Genomic DNA, 18,656 nt, shown 5'->3' with positions numbered 1-18,656 from the left:
AGTTGATGTTAAAATACTATTTTATTTATTTAAATTATTAGTTAGCATATCTATTTCATTCTGGTAATCTCCTCCAGAAAAACGACATTGCGGGTAAAAATAACACCTATTATAAGAATTACAAAATAAAAATTGAACATTATAGTTGGAGAAAATATTTTTTTTAATTATAATTGGATTATAGTAATTTATATTTGAGGTGTAAATTATTTTAATTTAGATTATAATAGTATGTGATTGAGATATAATCTATTTTAATTTGAGAAGAAATGGTAAACATCATACAAATGAGTATTTTGAAATAATGCTGACCGTAGCTAATTGGAGACTACAAAATAGTATTTACTGTAATAACAGATGGTTATTATAATTTTAGGATAACCTTTGTCTGAAACACAACCTACATCTTATGGCACTTTTGAAATTCACAAAAATAATAAAAATATAAAATTAGCTATGTCTCACTGAAAAATACTTGGGAAAAAACCAATTTTCGTTTTGAACCAGGCAAGGTGCATCTCAATTTTTATGTTAAAATAGTTATGTTTGAATAACCTGTACTAAAAAACAATTGTTTGTTTTTTTCCTCTTTTAGTTGATGATTATAGAGTTATATAATATAATTTTATGTTTAAATCATTAAAAAAAATCCATATTAAATAGTTTATATTTCACATAAATTTATTTTGTTTAAAGTGTGTTTATCACTAATATTGGATTCTAGTTTATTTTTCAAGTGAATTTTATTGATTTACAATTTAGTTATTTGAATATTTGATTAAAGATCCAAAATTTTCTATTAAAAAATAAAAAATTATATAGTAGATAAAAAAGATTTATCATTCACATAGATTTTATTGGTTTAAAGTTTGGTTATTTCTAATATTTGATTTAAGATCTAAAATTTATCATTAAAAAATAAAATTTTACCATTCACGTGGATACAACAAAAAAAGATTTATCATTCACATGGATTTTAGTTTCAAGTTTTTCAACCCCTCATTTTCGATCAAATATCCACTTTAAAAAAAAAAAATTTGTTGACCGGTTCGCCCAAGTTTTTTACTTCGTATTTTTTTTTTCATTTGTTAATAATAACACCTGTTCTATTTTAGGTGTCTCTTTCAATTCTATAAGAAATATCACCTCTCTCTTTCTCTCTCTCTCTGTTTTTTTTTTTTTAATGTATGTCTTTTTTTTTCAATTTTTTTTTCACTTTTTAAAATCATATATAGTAATTTAATGTATTTTCTTATATGCTTTTGTACATTTTTTGTATACACACAAATTCACCTATTGATCCTCAAGTATTAAAGAGGATGGAGAGAAATATCTTAATTTTGGATTCAATGAGGTTCAAAAAATTTAGAAGTCGATAAAGTGACAAAAAAGACGTGATTGATTATTTTTATACTTTGCTAGTTTTTTTCCCTTTTTAATTTTTGTATATGCCCACCCATTAATTTAGGAGTTATAATAATTTTTATAATTTTTCACACTTTTTTTTTCTTTTTTAATAAAATTTTGAAAATAAGTTAAAATCAAGAAGAGATCTTTGAAAATCAAGGATTCAAAAAGGATTTAAGATTAAAATCTATTCTATCTAAAGAGGAGAGACTTTTAATTTGACCTACATGTTGAATGAGTATATATCTAAACAAAATCGCATGGTAAAATCTCACAAGAAAGAACTTTCTAAATTTTTTTTTTAAAAAAATCTCATTTGATCTATAATTCATATTAAAAAAATTTCACTCTCATTTTATCTAAAATTGATCAAATCTCTAAATTTCAGAAAAAATCAAAAATCTTAATTAATTTTGAAAAATCAAATTTGGACTTTAAATCTTATAAAAATCATTTTCTATTTTTATGTATCTCTTATTTTTCAACGTTTTTTTTTTCTTTTTTACTTATTTATTTATTTGGGTCTAGTAGTTATGTGTCACAACACTATTTTTTTCTATACTTATTTAAGGTACATTGGTCTGAAATAAAATTTGAAATAAGAAAACCCATTGCAAAATCTGCAAATAATAAATTTTTAATATTTTGTTTAAATTAAAGCTTGAAATTTAAAAGAAAATCAAATCATTCCAATTAAAATAAAAATAATCTTTTTTAATAAAAAACTAAAGGAAGATAGTTATGAAATTTAATAGTAATAATAATAATAATATCTAAGTTAAAGTTTGAATTTATGATATTTGTAATACACAGTAGAATAAGAGAAAAAATTTAAAAATATATTACATCTTTAAAGTATTTGTAAATATAGATGAATTGACTATTCAATTTTTTATTTTTTTTTAATTTCCAATTTCGCCCTCTTTGTCTTATCTTGTTATACACCTTTTTTTAGTCTATTTATTTTCTTTATTTTCTTCGATTTTTGCTTCTTTCCTCTTTTATCTGCAAGAGTCATGTTCACTGCTCTGCTTCTTTCCTTTATTTTTTATTTTCTTCCATTTCTTTCTTTTTCTTTCCTTTAGTTTTTATTTTCTTCCATTTCCTTCTTTTTCCCTTTCTTTTTCTTTCCTTTATTTTTTATTTTCTTTCATTTCTTTTTTTTTAAATTTTTTTTTCTTTTTTCGATTTTTGCTTATTTCTTTTTTTATTTTTATTTTCCTTTCTTCAGTTTTTGCTTATTTCTTTTTTTATTTTTATTTTCTTTCTTCAGTTCTTGCTTATTCCTTTTTTTATTTTTATTTTCTTCCCTTTTTCCGATTTTTTCTTCTTCCCTTATCTTTTTTATTATTTTCTTTTCTTTTCTTTCTCCGATTTTTTGCTTCTTCTTTTTCTTTTTTAGTTTTTCTTTCATTTGTCCGGTTTTTTCTTCCTTTTTTTTCTATTTAATTTTCTTTCTTTTTTTTCCCAGTTTTTGCTTCATCTCTTTCTCTTATTTTTAAAATTTTTCTTTCCTTTATTTGAATTTTTTCTTCTTTCGTTTTTTTTTTCACAAGAATTATGAGGCCGAGTTCATATGCATGACTTGAAAGTACTCAATTCATAAACTTAACACCAACAAGCCAATCGTCAAGTTTGATTATTATAACAAACAATAAATATAAATAGCAAATGAAAGTCTATCAGTGATAGCCACTAATATTTTCTATCATTGATAGCTTAATCTTTGATTATATTTTCATAGTTAATAGCCACTTATAGAAATCTATCATTGATAGTCAACTTAGTGAATTTAATTAATAAAGTTGAATCTCAAACTAAAATATAAGTAGAATGCCTAGAAGTTATCACTAATAGCATGTTTATTAGTGATAGAAGCTATCATCGAAAAGAAAAGGGACTTACAAATGTTTGGGAAGGTCGAGAAAGGGGCAAAAAGGTGTTCGGTGGCTATGATTGATAGAAGCTACTACTGATAGCATTTTAGTAATGATAGAAGCTAATACTAATAGCATGTTATTGATGATAAAAGCTATCTGATAGCATGTTATCGGTAATAGAGAACTATCACTAATAGCATGATATCAGTGAGATCATTGATAGCATCTTATTAGTGATGTTATCAATGAAAGAAGCTATCACTGATAACCACAATATGAGTAATGTTAGCGATATCGGTGATAAAACTTAGGTGATATCTATATATCGAGTTTCTTTCAAAGGTGATAACCAGTTATAGAAATCTATCATTGATAGCCTTAAGTGTTAATATTTCAAGGTTGATTCTAATGTAAAACTATCAGTGATAACGACTGATTAGCTGTTATCGGTTGATGATAGCCATGTAATATAAAATATTATTAGTTTGATAACTACTATTGATAATCAAAGTTGGTTAAGTCTTCTTTCAAAGCTGATTCACTATTTATAAATCTATCATTGATAAGCTGATACTGATTAGGCTTATAGTAGTAATATTATTTCAACGTGATTTCCAATTGATGAAAGTGAATCAATGATTATATCTAATAATTGCATAGCAAATAAAGCTAATATTTCAAGTATTGTATTAATTTTTCTCAAAATTGAAAAGCTATCACAAACTAACACATCAATAGCAAATTGGATAGAGCTATCAGCGATACACAACACACTAAACAAGCTTAATCAATATTAGTGGTTATTCCATGATATCTGCTATCAGTGATAGTTTTAATTTCTGGAGAAAATCAGGAAGAAACGAACAAAAATGGTAGACAGGCTATAGTTTTTTTAGTCTTTTACCATTTTTGACTCTATATTATGGCAATTTATTTTTATCCTTGTACTACATAATTCTATTTTTTTTTTTTTTTTTGCTTGAATTTCATAATTTATAGCAACGAACCCTTGAATTTAGAGGATAAAAATCATGATTTACCATGGAATCTTAAAAAATTATATTATATATCTATATAACCATATATCAAAATTAAAAAAAAAAAAAAAGATTGAACTTAAGAGAGGATTATCCAACCATAGTTAGAAAATATCTTTTTTAAAATAAGTTTAAAATAAAGAATATAATAAATTCTTCAAGAATCAAATAACAAATGCATTTCTTTGACTAAGTGTACACATTACTTTTTTTAAGAGAAATATAATAATATTTGTTTAGAATTAAAATTGAAAATAAGAAAATAATTTAAATCAATACCGAATCAAATATTATAAAAAATTACTTAACTGAATGATTAACAAAAAATTATAAAAAATAAACGGCACAAAATAATTTTAGTTTTATATTTCTTTATATATATTTATTATATATTTAATTTATATATTCTTTTGTTAATATATTTTACACTGAATTAATAATAGTTTATATAAAGTTATTATTATTTCTCTTCATTTAACTTTCAAAATCTTTATAAATATTTTTCATGACTTATTTAGATAACAAAGCTCTCTTATCCATAAAATAAAGTTGTATTATTAATTTGTGTAAATAACTTATTTTTTGAAACTTTACACAACACGTGCAACACACGTAGTATCAAATTAGTTGTTAAAAAAAAGTACTCTTCTTTTAGTTCAATAACAAATTTGGAGATGTTTGAATATCTGACCTCTTGGTTGAGGAATAACTCAAAATTAAAGTCACAAATACATTGCATCCCTGGTTATCGGTGTCCACTCGCTATTGCTCATCGTCGTCATTTAGTTTGAACTCAAAATTTTCTTAGACCACCTGCTTTGATACAATCTTAAATTATTGATTAACCCAAAAACTTAATCTGATGGATAAAGACAAATTTAATATCATATTACCTAACAAAATTTAACATCAATGGGAAAAATGAAGGTAAATGATGCAAAATTTAGAGTTTAATTTGATGAAATAAAAAATTTAGAGTGAAAATTGATATATCATGCCAAGTTGAGTGGTAAAAATATACTTTATCAAATATTATTTTTTTGAAATTAAGTAACCAAATGAGAAACACATTAGCTTAAATTACTAATTTAATATGTGAACTTTCATGTTCGTGTCAAATAGGTCCATAAAATTTCAGTTTAGTGTTTAATAGGTTCATGAGCTTTAAAAATGTTATACAAGTTCTAAGATCGTTTGGTAACTATTTGATTTTTTATCTTTTGTTTTTTAAAATTAAGCTTATAAACACTATTTCCACCTCTAAATTTTTTATTGGTTATCTATCTTTTGACAATGTGTTGAAACACTAAGCCAAATTTTGAAAAAAAAAATGTAGTTTTTAAAACTTGTTTTTGTGTTTTGAAATTTGGCTAAAATTTCAACACTTGTACTTAAGAAAAATTAAACCTATCGTAAGAAATTGAGAGAAAAAAACTTTATTTTAAAAAACATAAAACAAAAAATTAAGGGTTATGAGATAATGTTCTTGTTTCATGTTTCATGTTTCTGTTTCTATTTCTTATATTTTAAGAAACTGACCTGTTTGATAATCGTTCGTATTTCTTGTTTCTAAAATTTGAAAAATCTTTTTAAAAATAGAGCCAAAATTGAGAAACTACAAAAAGTAATTTCTTCTATTTTATTCAAAATGTAGACTTAGCAAGTTGGTAAGTAAGCATGCCCTAGACAACTTTTAAGTTCATTTCCTGGCTTCACATCCCAGGTTACTTTTTTTTTTTTTAATTTCCTTCTTTTCCATATACATAGATTTTTTATATTTCTTTAATATTTTCTTTCTTTTTATTCATATTTTGTCGTCTTTATTATTTTTTTTTAATATTTTTATGTTAAATTAATTTTTAATTTTTAAATATTTACATTTATATATTATTTTGATTTCAAATTTAAAATTTTCAATATGTTTATATGAATATTTTTTTTTGAATTTTGAACTTTAAATTTTTTAGTATGCATTTTTATATATAATTTTAATTTTAATTTTTTATTTTTAGTACATATGAAACAAGTTAGAATTTTACAATATATAAATTTTGTTTACTAAGATATTCATTTAGGTTCATTTTATTATTTTTACAACCACGACATTTACATAATAATATAATTGAGTTATATTTGAGTTGACATCCATTTAAATAAATGATTCGAGTGAGAAATAATATTGCAAATCAATTAACAATATATGAATGATAGAAACAATTGTATTATTGTCATTAATTTTACATTGGGACTTATGTGTAACATCTTGAATTTTTCAAGTAATTTTCATTAAATTATTTTGAGGTAAATGAGTATTATTTTGTTAATGTTAGGTTAAAATAGAATTTGGGAGGCAAGATAATTAATTTAAGTAGACGGGGATCATTCCCAAATTTTCTTTTTAACAGAATTGTAAAATTACATTACAAAAACAAAAATTATGCAATATCAAATACAAATTACAACATGCTTTTTGGGAATAAATTAGGGAAGATAACAACGTACCCTTGAAGAACACATTCTTTGCGTAATTTCCTTGCTCCGAATCACGAATCCTTCATTTTGAATCTTGATCTCCAAATTGAAATCCCAATTTGGGCACCACCACTTGAGACCCTCTGTATTCTTTTGGATTAAGAATTTAAACAAAAGTTGTAGGCTTTGCTTGAATTCTTGGAAGAGGGAAAAAAGGATGAGAGGGAGGAGAACTTTTCTTCTCTGTGTGATTAGGAGTGAAACCAGAGAGAATTATCCTTTTTTTTTCCTCCAGATCCACAAGATATGGAAGAAGACGACTTCCTTTTCTCCAATTCCCCACCAACACGTTTTCTTGAGAGAATTGGGGGGGGGGGGGGGGTGAGAGTTGAAGGAACTTTTATCCAAAAGAACCCATGAGCGGAAGCAAGATCTTTCAAGCCGATTGTGACAGAATTAAAGGCATTTACAAACAAACAGAACAGTTATGCATTTCTAACAAATTACAACATGCTTTAGTAATTAAAAACAAAAGGAACGAGAGACATACCTTTGAAGAACTCTTCTTCTAGATTTCTCTCGCTGTCGCTTAAACGGCTACCCATCTCTCGATATCGCTTAGATCACGAACAATCTTCTCCACGAACATGCACTCTTAGATACCACCACTCGGAAACCTTGGTATTCTCTGAGTGAGAATCTAGGAGGTGTGGGCTTTGTTGGATTTGGTAGATGGATGGGAGGAAGGCAACGATCAAACTATACGATCAAGCAAGTGGGAAGAAGGAACTGTCTATCACATAGACGTTGTATGCTTGATCGTTTAGTAAATATCGCTAGGTACACGACAGTCGTTAGTAAAAACACTCTTGATCGTTTACACGATCATTTAGCAAAATCTCGCTTGGCACGCAATCGCTTAGTAATTCATGCTAGATCGTCTACACGATTGTAGTAAAATGCGCTTTAACACGATCATTTAGAATCTCGCTTAGAAGGCTATCGTGTAGTCTTTCGTGAGCTAAACAATTTATCAAAATGACTTATGAAGCGATCTCTTACAAAATGAAAAACAGTTTTCAATTTTATCTTTTAGTTATGAAAACTGAACATAACCTCCCACTTTCACACACGGTTAAAGGAGAAACCACCCACAATTATCATATAATTGTTTTAATTATAAATAAATATAATAATTAACTTATCATATTATATTTATAACCTATAGTTTTAATAACACATCATATGTAACATTTAAACCATAATTCTTTTCTCTTTTACTTAATATAAATCATATTTATATCAAATTCCTCCAATTAATGTATCTCATACATCATATCAATTATATCACATATAATTGAACCAGTTTAATTATATCATATATAATCAAACTGCCTTATGGACCTGTAGCTTGAAGATCCAACGGTATGTGAATAGCTGACTAAACTTTTTAATCACGAGATCCACCATCCGTTAACTGTCGAACACTCCACTAAAGACTGACAGTTGTATTCTTCTTCACTACAAGATATATTTCTGTGTCCATTGGATATAACAGTCAACAGTATGATAACCTTTCACAGATTGCTTGTGAGTACACCTGGGCCAATCTACCATTTTGCCCCTGTAGCTACATCTAACTTCTTAAGTACCACTGATTCCTCTAATAAACAAATACATCATAGTCCTACTATGAGTGAGCATCTCTTGAGACCATGAGAAAGTATGTGGCGCCACATGTCGTTCAAACCTCAGAATCATCCTTAAGGAACAATCTATCTATTTACCCCTACTTCAGGAAATGAGTGAATTTCATCTTGTGTAGCTGAGTTCCCAACTCAATCAGACGAATCCCCAAAGTAATAGGTTTGAGTCGGCAATCTGGCCACTCGCACCCTGCAAATCAAAGGATCGCCCTCATAGGTAGGAGTTCCCAACTCACTTAGGATTAAGGTCATGTTACATATGGTCATCCTAGTGAAATGAAAGTCTCTGTCATGAACGGCATTATATAACGAGACTAAACACTCCGTGGTCCGGTCTTATACAAGCTCATTTGTATAGGACACCCCCGCTCGCATGTCTCCACATGAAAGATCAGGATCAGACCATCTGTAGCACTTTATAACACTTGTAACATCTATAAAGCGAGTCGTATCTGTAGTGTCACCAGGATAAGGTTTCCCTCCTTTATCCATATACTACAGACCATTTTGGTTATCACTTAAGGCATAATCTACTTGTGTGTCTCCACGTACATGTTTAAGTTATAACGATAATCAGGGATCTTAGTTTATTGGTTGTGGTTAATGCAACTAAAATATCTCATATTTCATAGACAACAGTGAAGAAAATATCTCATATTATTACATCACAAGCATTTGTTCATACAGGTGTTTATAAACTACAGGACCCTATGAGAATTTAGGGTATCAACCCCAACAATTTCCCACTCGTCCTAAAGCAAGTGGGTGTACAAGATAAAAATAAGTACAAAACAATAAACTAGGGCACTAAGGCCCAGTACAAAAAACTCCCACTTACCCTAGTCTAGCCTCGAACAATCTCGTAGACCCATGCTCTGAAGGTGACCTTCAAAAACTGTGGCCGTGAGAGCCTTCGTAAACGGGTCAGCAACGTTGTGCTCTGAAGCGATCTTCGTGACTATCACGTCCCCTCGATGCACTATCTCGCGAATGAGATGATATTTTCACTCTATATGTTTGCTGCGCTTGTGACTCCTAGGCTCCCTGGAGTTTGCCACAACACCACTATTATCACAGTAAAGAGTGATGGGCCTAGACATGTCTGGAACAACTTCCAGATTGGTCAGGAACTTTCTGAGTCAAACGGCCTCCTTAGCAGCTTAACAAGCCGCTACATACTCAGCCTCCATAATGGAGTTAGTGATGCACCCATGCTTAGTGCTTCGCCATACTACAGCCCCTCCGTTAAGAGTGAACACTGAGTCTGAAGTGAATTTTCAAGAATCCTTATTACTCTGAAAGTCAGAGTCCGTGTATCCAGTAAGAATAAAATCCTTAGATCCATGCACGAACATGTAGTCCCTCGTTCTTTGAAGATACTTGAGGATATTCTTGACGGCGGTCTAGTGACCCTATCCTGAATTAGATTGATATCTATTGACTATCCCCACAACATAGCAAATTTCCAGTCTAGTACATAACAATGCATACATTAAATTGCCACCGGCAGATGCATAGGGGACCCGTCTCATCTTCTCAACCTCTTAAGGTGTCTTAGGACACTATTCCTTAGACAATGTAACTCCATGCCAAAAAGGTAGTAGGCTCTTTTTGGAGTTTTGCATCGAGTACTTGAGCAACATCTTGTCAATGTACGATGTCTGAAGCAGCGCTAGCACTTTTTCGATCCCGAAAGATCTGAATACCAAGAACATACTGAGCCTCTCCTAAATCTTTCATTTGGAATAGGGTCGCTAGCCAGTTCTTAACTGATGTCAGTAAACCTACATCATTCTCAATGAGTAGGATATCATCTACATACAACACTAGGAAAACTACTGAACTGTTGATGATTTTCTTGTAGACACAAGGCTCATCAACGTTTTGGTCAAAGCTGTAAGATTTGATCGCAGTATCAAATCTAATGTTCCAAGATCGAGATGCCTGTTTCAGTTCATAAATGGACCGATTCAGTTTGCAAACCTTTTGCTCTTGACCTTGGGCTATGAATCCCTCGGGCTACACCATATAAATGGTCTCCTCAAGATTACCATTTAGAAAGATAGTCTTGACATCCATTTGCCATATCTCATAGTCATAATATGAGGCAATGGATAAGAGTATGCAAATAGACTTCAACATGTCAACACTTGTAACATCTACAAAGGGGGTCGTATCCATAGTGTCACTAGGATAAGGTTTCCCCCCTTTATCCATATACTATAGACCATTTAGATTATTACTTAAGGTATGATCCATTTGTATGTCTCCACATACATGTTTAAGTTACAACGATAACCAGGGATCTAAGTTTATTAGTTTGTGGTAAACTCAACTAAAATATCTCATATTTTATAGACAAAAGTGAAGAAAATATCTCATATTATTACATCACAAGCGTTTGTTCATACAGGTGTTTACAAACTACAAGACCCTACGAGAGTTTAGGGTATCAACCCCAACAGGAGTTAACTCCCTCCCTTTAATTAAATTAAAAAATTAATTTAATTTAAATAATATAGATATAACCACCTTATTATATATATATATATATATGTTATATCAAATATAACACATAACCTATAGTTTTATATTGTATCAAATACAATATAACCTATAGTTTTATTTTCTCTCAACAATGCATGACGTTTAATATAAAACATATTTATATTAAATTCAATTATATGAATCTCATCCATATAATTAATATTCCAATCATATTCAAATATTTTAATTCCTCTTAACTATTTATGATATTTAACATAAATCATATTAATATTAAATTTAATTATATGAATCTCATTCATATAATTAGTATTTGAATCATATCCAAATTCCTCTAAAAAATACTTTATATTATAATGTATCTAATACATTATATTAATTATATCACATATAATTAATTTAAATAATTATATCATATATAATTAACTCCCCTCAATCAATTTGAACAATTTAAATTAATCCAAAATTAATTCTCAGTTAAATCCCTGTTGAGCTACAGAGAAGACCTTATGGACATGTAGAATGAAGCTCCAATGGTATTTGGATAATTAATTAAACTCTTTAATTAAATTACCCAACATCCATTAACTGTCAGTCATTATACTAAAGACCGACAGCTGCACTCTTCGTACTACAGATATATTTCTATGTCAATTGGATATAACAAGTCAATAGGGTGATGACCCTTCACAAATTGCTCATAAATACAGCTGGGCCAAATTTACCGTTTTGTACCTGTAGTTACATCTAACTCCTTAAGTACCACTGATTCCTCTCATGAACAATAAGTCATAGTCTAACTATGACCAAGTCCCTCTTGGGTGCAGAAAGTTTGTGACCACATTGTTCAAGCCCCAGAATCAGCCCTTAAGAAAGTAATTTATCTATTTACCCTAACATCAGGGAATGAATTCCGTCTGGTGTAGCTATGTTCTCAGCTCCCCAATCAGACGAATCCCCAAAATGGTAGGCATAATGAGTTGGTAATCTGGCCACTCTCAATACAAATAAAAGGATTACCTTCATAGGCAGAAGTTCACAACTCATTCAGGATTCATGTCATGTCACATATAGTCATCCTAGTATAATGTAAGTCTTTATTATTAACGGCGTTATATAATAAGACTAATCATTTTGTGGTCCAGTCTTATACAAACTTTTCGTACAGGATACCCCCGTTCACATGTCTCTGCATGAATGATCAGGATCAGATCATTTATAATATTTTACAACGCTTATAACGTCTATAAAGCGGGCCGTATCCGTAGTGTCTCCAGGATAAGGTACTCAGCCTTATCCATCTACTACAGACTATTTAGGTTATTATTTAAACAAGATCCACCTATATATCTCTACATACTTGTTTAAATTACATAAAATAACCTAGTTTATTAGATTAAGTGTATGCTCATAAAATAACAATTATATTATTAATAATAATTTGTTTATACATTGTTTACAAACTACAAGAATACAAGAAATTTAGGACACTAATCCCAACAATCTCCCACTTGTTCTAAAGTTGAGGGAGCCTAATGTACAATACAAATAAAGTACAAAATACAATAAACAAGAGCATACACTATATCCAGTAACATCTTCCACTTTCCCTAGACAATATGCCACATATCTCGTAGACCTAGACTTTCTAGATGATCCTCGAACACTTTAGTCATGAGAGCCTTTGTAAATGGATCAGCGACGTTGCGCTTTGAAGAAATCTTCATGACAGTCATGTCACCTCGATACACAATCTCCCGACTCAAGTGATATTTTCACTCAATGTGCTTGCCTCTACGATGACTTCTAGGTTCCTTAGAATTTTCCACAGCACCACTATTATCACAATAAAGTGTGATGAGCAAAGGCATATATGGAACAACTTCCAAATCAGTAAAGAACTTCTTAAGCCAAATAGCCTCTTTTGTAGCTTCACAAGCAGCTATGTATTCGGTTTCCATAGTGAAGTCTGTGATGTATCCATGCTTGATGCTTCGCCAAACTATAGCTCTTGCATTCAGAGTAAATACTGACCCTGATGTGGACTTTCAAGAATCCCGATTAATCTGAAAGTTAGAGTCTATGTATCCTGTAAGGATCAAATCCTTATCTTCATACACAAGCATATAGTGCTTCGTTCTCCGAAGATACTTGAGGATTGTTTTGAACACTATCCAGTGATCTAATCCTGGATTGGACTGATATCTACTGACAATCTCTGCTACATAAAATGTCAGGTCTGGTACATTTCATTGCATTCATAAGGCTACCAACAGCAGATGCATAGGGAATTCATCTCATTTCCTCAACCTTTTGAGGAATCTTAAGACACTTGTTCCTTAGACAATACAATTCCATGTTTGAAAGGTAATAAACCCTTTTTGGAATTGTGCATCGAATATCTGACAAGCATCTTGTCAATATACAATGCTTGAGACAAGGCTAACCTTTTATTCTTACGATCCCTGATGATCTTGATCCTTAAGACAAATTGCGCCTCTCCCAAATATTTTATTTGGAATTAGACGGCCAACTATTTCTTTACATCAGTTAGAAAACCTACATCATTCCCAATGAGTAGGATATCATCCAGATACAGCACGAGGAAAGCTACTGAGTTGTTAATTATTTTCTTGTAAACACAAGATTTATCAACATTCTGATCAAAGCCATAAGATTTGATCACAGCATCCAGTCTAATATTCCAGGATCGAGATGGTTGTTTCAGTCTATAAATGGATTGATTAAGCTGCAAACCTTTTGCTCTTGATCTTGTTCAATAAACCCTTCTGGTTGATTCATATAGATGGCCTCTTCAAGATTACCATTCAAAAAGGCAGTCTTGACGTCAATTTGCAATATTTAATCATAGTTATATGTCAATTTTTAATATTTTTATCATGTAAACTTTGTACTTTGTAAAAATATTTAGTCTGTAATTAATTTACGAGTTTATTTTTGCATGAAATCTCATTAAACTTTAACATTAATTTCTAGAATAGAGACTAAATTGCTATAAAGTTCAAAGTACAATCACTAAATTGTCACATAATAAAATTTGGGAGTTGAATTGTTACAAAATTGATAGCAAAGGAATTAAATTGTTATAAACTAAAGTTCAATGACTAAATTATTATTTCTTTGGAAGTTTTTTTAAACTTTTTTTTTTCACAAGGGAATTGAGTGATCGCTCATCATTACTAATATATGTTTTTTTTTTTTTTTTTTTTTTGTCTCCATGTAGATTCATGTACATTACATTCAAAGTAAATTAATAACATATGTGTTTATGTGTTTTTTAGTAGAGATTTTCTCTTTTATGAGAAGAACAAAGAGAAACAATTAGTAAGGTTTAGAGAGGATGAAAATAGGGCATATTCTTTATTGAGTTGTGTCTTTCAAAGACTCCATATAATTACTATTTATAAGATTTACAAGAGTGTAGATCAAAGATCTACATTGTTCAAATTTTTTATTGATTAAAATAATTGAAAAGTTGATGAAGAGAATCAAGATAGGTCACGTTATAAGAATGTTATAGATATTTAATTAGAATATTCATTATAAGTAATTTTCATTAATTAAAGATTTTTCTCAAAATCATATGAGCTAGTGCAATTTAAATGTTTTATACAAGATAAATATTGGAAATAATTTTCGATGAAAAAAAAATTCACATATCCCATTTGATAATAATATATATATTTTTTTTTAACAATAGATGGTGACGAATAATTGAATCTCTAACTTCGAAGTTTGATAGTACAAAAGTAATGTTCATTATAACAAATTTCTTTTTACGTTTTTAAAAGATATGCTTGTTTTCTCCTTAAGTCACAATTTCTTTAGTATAGCTTCGAATAGTAATGTCTGAATTCTTAGACAAACTAAAAAAACAAAGTTAAGTTTTCAAAAATATATTTAATATATAAAAAAGTGTTTTTATAAAAGTAATAAAATAAATTAAAGTACTTCCTAAGAAAAAAATTAATGAAAAAAGAAAAGAAATGAAATTAGATTAAGAAATGAAATTATCTGGACCCTGGAACCTTTTCGTCTTTGGGCCTAGCGTCGGCCCAGTCAGAAAATAAATCCGCTTTATATTTAGCATAAAAAAGAGCTAAAAAATGAGAATAAAAACATGGCCCATGCAGGTTTCGAACCTGCGACCTTCGCGTTATTAGCACGACGCTCTAACCAACTGAGCTAATAGGCCAGTTGATGTTAAAATACTATTTTATTTATTTAAATTATTAGTTAGCATATCTATTTCATTCTGGTAATCTCCTCCAGAAAAACGACATTGCGGGTAAAAATAACACCTATTATAAGAATTACAAAATAAAAATTGAACATTATAGTTGGGGAAAATATTTTTTTTTATTATAGTTGGGACTTTTTTTTTAATTATAGTTGAACTGTAGTTAAAATTGAGAAGAACAAAATAGTATTTATGGTAACAATAGATGATTATTATAATTTTAAAATAATTCTGGTCTGAAATTCAGACATATGTGATGGCACATTTTGAAATTCACAAAAATAATAAAAAAAAATAAAATTAGCTGTCCCACTGAAAAATACTTGAGAAAAAACCAATTTTCATTTTGAACAAAGGCAAGGTGCATCTCAATTTTTATGTTAAAATAGTTTTGTTCGAGTAACCTGTACTAAGAAACGATTTTTTTTTTCCTCTTTTAGTTGATTATAGAGTTATATAATATAATTTTACGTTTAAATCATTAAAAAAATCTATATTAAATAGTTTATAGTTCACATCAATTTAATTTATTTAAATTTTGGTTAACTCTAATTTTTTATTCTAATAATTTATATTTCAAGTAAATTTTATTGATTTATGATTTAGTTATTTCTAATATTTGATTAAAGATCCAAAATTTACCATTAAAAAATAAAAATTATATAGTAGATAAAAAAGATTTATCATTCACATAGATTTTATTGGTTTAAAATTTGATTATTTCTAATATTTGATTTAAGATCTAAAATTTATCATTAAAAAATAAAATTTTACCATTCACGTGGATATAACAAAAAAGATTTATCATATACATGGATTTTAGTTTCAATTTTTTTAACTCCTCATTTCCCGTCAAGTATCTCTTTTTTTTAAAAAAAAAAAAAAAAAATTGTTGACCGGTTCTTCCAAGTTTCTTACTTTGTATTTTTTTCATTTATTAACAGTAACATTTATTCTATTTTAGGTATCTCTTTCAAGTCTATAAGAAATATCACCTCTCTCTTTCTCTCTCTCTCTCTTTTTTTAATATATGTCCCTTTTTTTACAATTTTTTTTTCACTTTTTAAAATCATATATAGTAATTCAATGTATTTTTTTTTTAATATATTTTTGTAATTTTTTTCTATACACACAAATTCATCTACTGATCCTCAACTATTGAAGAGGACGGAGAGAAATACCTTACTTTTGAGATTCAACGAGGTTCAAGAAATTTAGAGGTCGATAAAGTGACAAAAAAAACGTGATTGGTTGTTTTTTTACTTTGGTAGTTTTTTTTTTTTTTTTTTACTTTTTAATTTTTGTATGTGCCCACCAATTAATTTAGGAGTTATAATAATTTTTATAATTGTTCACACTTTTTTTTTTTCTAGTAAAATTTTGAAACTAAGTTAAAATCAAGAAGACATCTTTGAAAATTAAAACTTCAAAAGGGATTTAAGATTAAAATCTATACTATCTAAAGAGGAGAAACTTTTAATTTGACCTACATGTTAAATGAGTATATATCTAAACAAAATCGCACCGTAAAATCTCACCGAAAGAAGTTTCTAATTTTTTTTTTTTAAATCTCATTTGATCTATAATTCACATTAAAAAAAAATCACTCTCGTTTTATCTAAAATTGAAAAAAAAATCTCTAAATTTCAGAAAAAATCAAACATCTTAATTAGTTTTGAAAAATCAAATTTGGATTTCAAATCTTATAAAAACCATTTTCTATTTTTATGTATCTCTTAAATTTCAACGTTTCTTTTATTTTTTTTTTTACTTATTCTTTTATTTTTTTTGGGTCTTGGAGTAGTTATGTGTCACAACACTATTTTTCTCTATACTTATTTAAGGTAAATTGGTTTGAAATAAAGTTTGAAATAAGAAAACCCATTTCAAAATCTGCAAATAATAAAATTTTAATATTTTTTTAAAATTAAAGCTTGAAATTTAAAAGATAACCAAATCATTCAAATCAAAATAAAAACAATTAAAAAAAAAAAAAACTAAAGGAAGATAGTTATGATATTTAATAATAATTATTATAATAATAATAATATCTAAGTTAAAGTTTGAATTTAAGAGGATTAATCATGGATTACTATGGAATCTAAAAAATATATTTTTATCAAATTATCCAAATCAAAATAAAAAAAAAATAGATTGAATTAAGAGAGTATTATCACATAGTTAAAAATAATATTTTTAAAATAAAGTCTAAAATTAAGAAGATAATTAAATCTTCAAATCAAAATAACAAATACATTTCTTTTGACTAAGCATACACATACTATTTTTAAGAAAATAATAATAATTTTGTTTAGATTAAAATTCAAATTAAAAAAATAATCAAATCGTCCTAATCAAAATTAAAAAAAATTACTAATTGGTGATTAACACAAAATTATAAAAAATAATAGCACAAAATATTTTAGTTTATATATTCTTTTATATATATTTAATTTATATATTCTTTTGTTAATATATTTTACACTGAATTAATAATAGTTAATATAAAGTTATTATTATTTCTCCTCACTTAACTTTCAAAATCTTTATAAATATTTTTCATGACTTATTTAGATAATAAAAATATCTTATTCATAAAATAAAGTTGTATTATTAACTTTTGTAAATAACTTATTTTTTGAAACTTTATACAACACGTGCAACACACGTAGTATCAAACTAGTCGTTATAAAAAAAAGTACTCTTCTTTTAGTTCAATTACAATTGTGGAAATGTTTGAATATCTGACCTCTTGGTTGAGGAATAACTCAAAATTAAAGTCACAAATACATTGCATTCCCTATTATCGGTGTCCACTCGCTATTGCTCATCGTCGCCATTCAGTTTGAATACAAAACTTCCTTGGATCACCTGCTTCGATACAATCGTAAATTACTGATTAACCCAAAAACTTAATCCGATGGATAAAGACAAATTTAACATCATATTACTTAACAAAATTTAACATCAATGGAAAATATGCAAAATTTAGAGTTTAATTTGATGAAATATAAAATTTAGAGTGAAAATCGATATATCATGCCAAGTTGAGTGGTAAAAATATATTTTATCAAATATTATTTTTTTGAAATTAAGTAATTGAATGAGAAACACATTAGGTTAAATAACAAATTTAATATGTGAACTTTCATGTTCGTGTCAAATAGGTCCATAAAATTACAATTTAGTGTTTAATAGGTTCATGAGTTTTAAAAATGTTTTACAAGTTTCTAAGATCGTTTGGTAACCATTTGATTTTTGATCTATTGTTTTTGAAAATTAAGTTTATAAACACTACTTTCACCTCTGATTCTTTTTTATTAGTTATCTATTTTTTGACAATGTGTTGAAAAGCTAAGCCAAATTTTTAAAAGCAAAAATTCAACAC

General features: G+C 27.9%; 1 non-coding gene across 1 annotated transcript; it reads right to left on the bottom strand.

The window, feature by feature from the left end:
- Positions 1-15,149: 15,149 nt before the first annotated feature.
- On the bottom strand, positions 15,150-15,223 carry TRNAI-AAU. The gene has a single exon. It is a non-coding gene; the product is annotated as a tRNA-Ile (tRNA).
- Positions 15,224-18,656: the final 3,433 nt, after the last annotated feature.

The sequence above is a fragment of the Benincasa hispida genome, chromosome 7, assembly GCF_009727055.1.
Source record: "Benincasa hispida cultivar B227 chromosome 7, ASM972705v1, whole genome shotgun sequence".
Taxonomy (NCBI): Eukaryota; Viridiplantae; Streptophyta; class Magnoliopsida; order Cucurbitales; family Cucurbitaceae; genus Benincasa; species Benincasa hispida.
The sequence above is the reverse complement of the archived record's forward strand: the minus strand, read 5'-3'. Positions and strand labels throughout refer to the sequence as shown.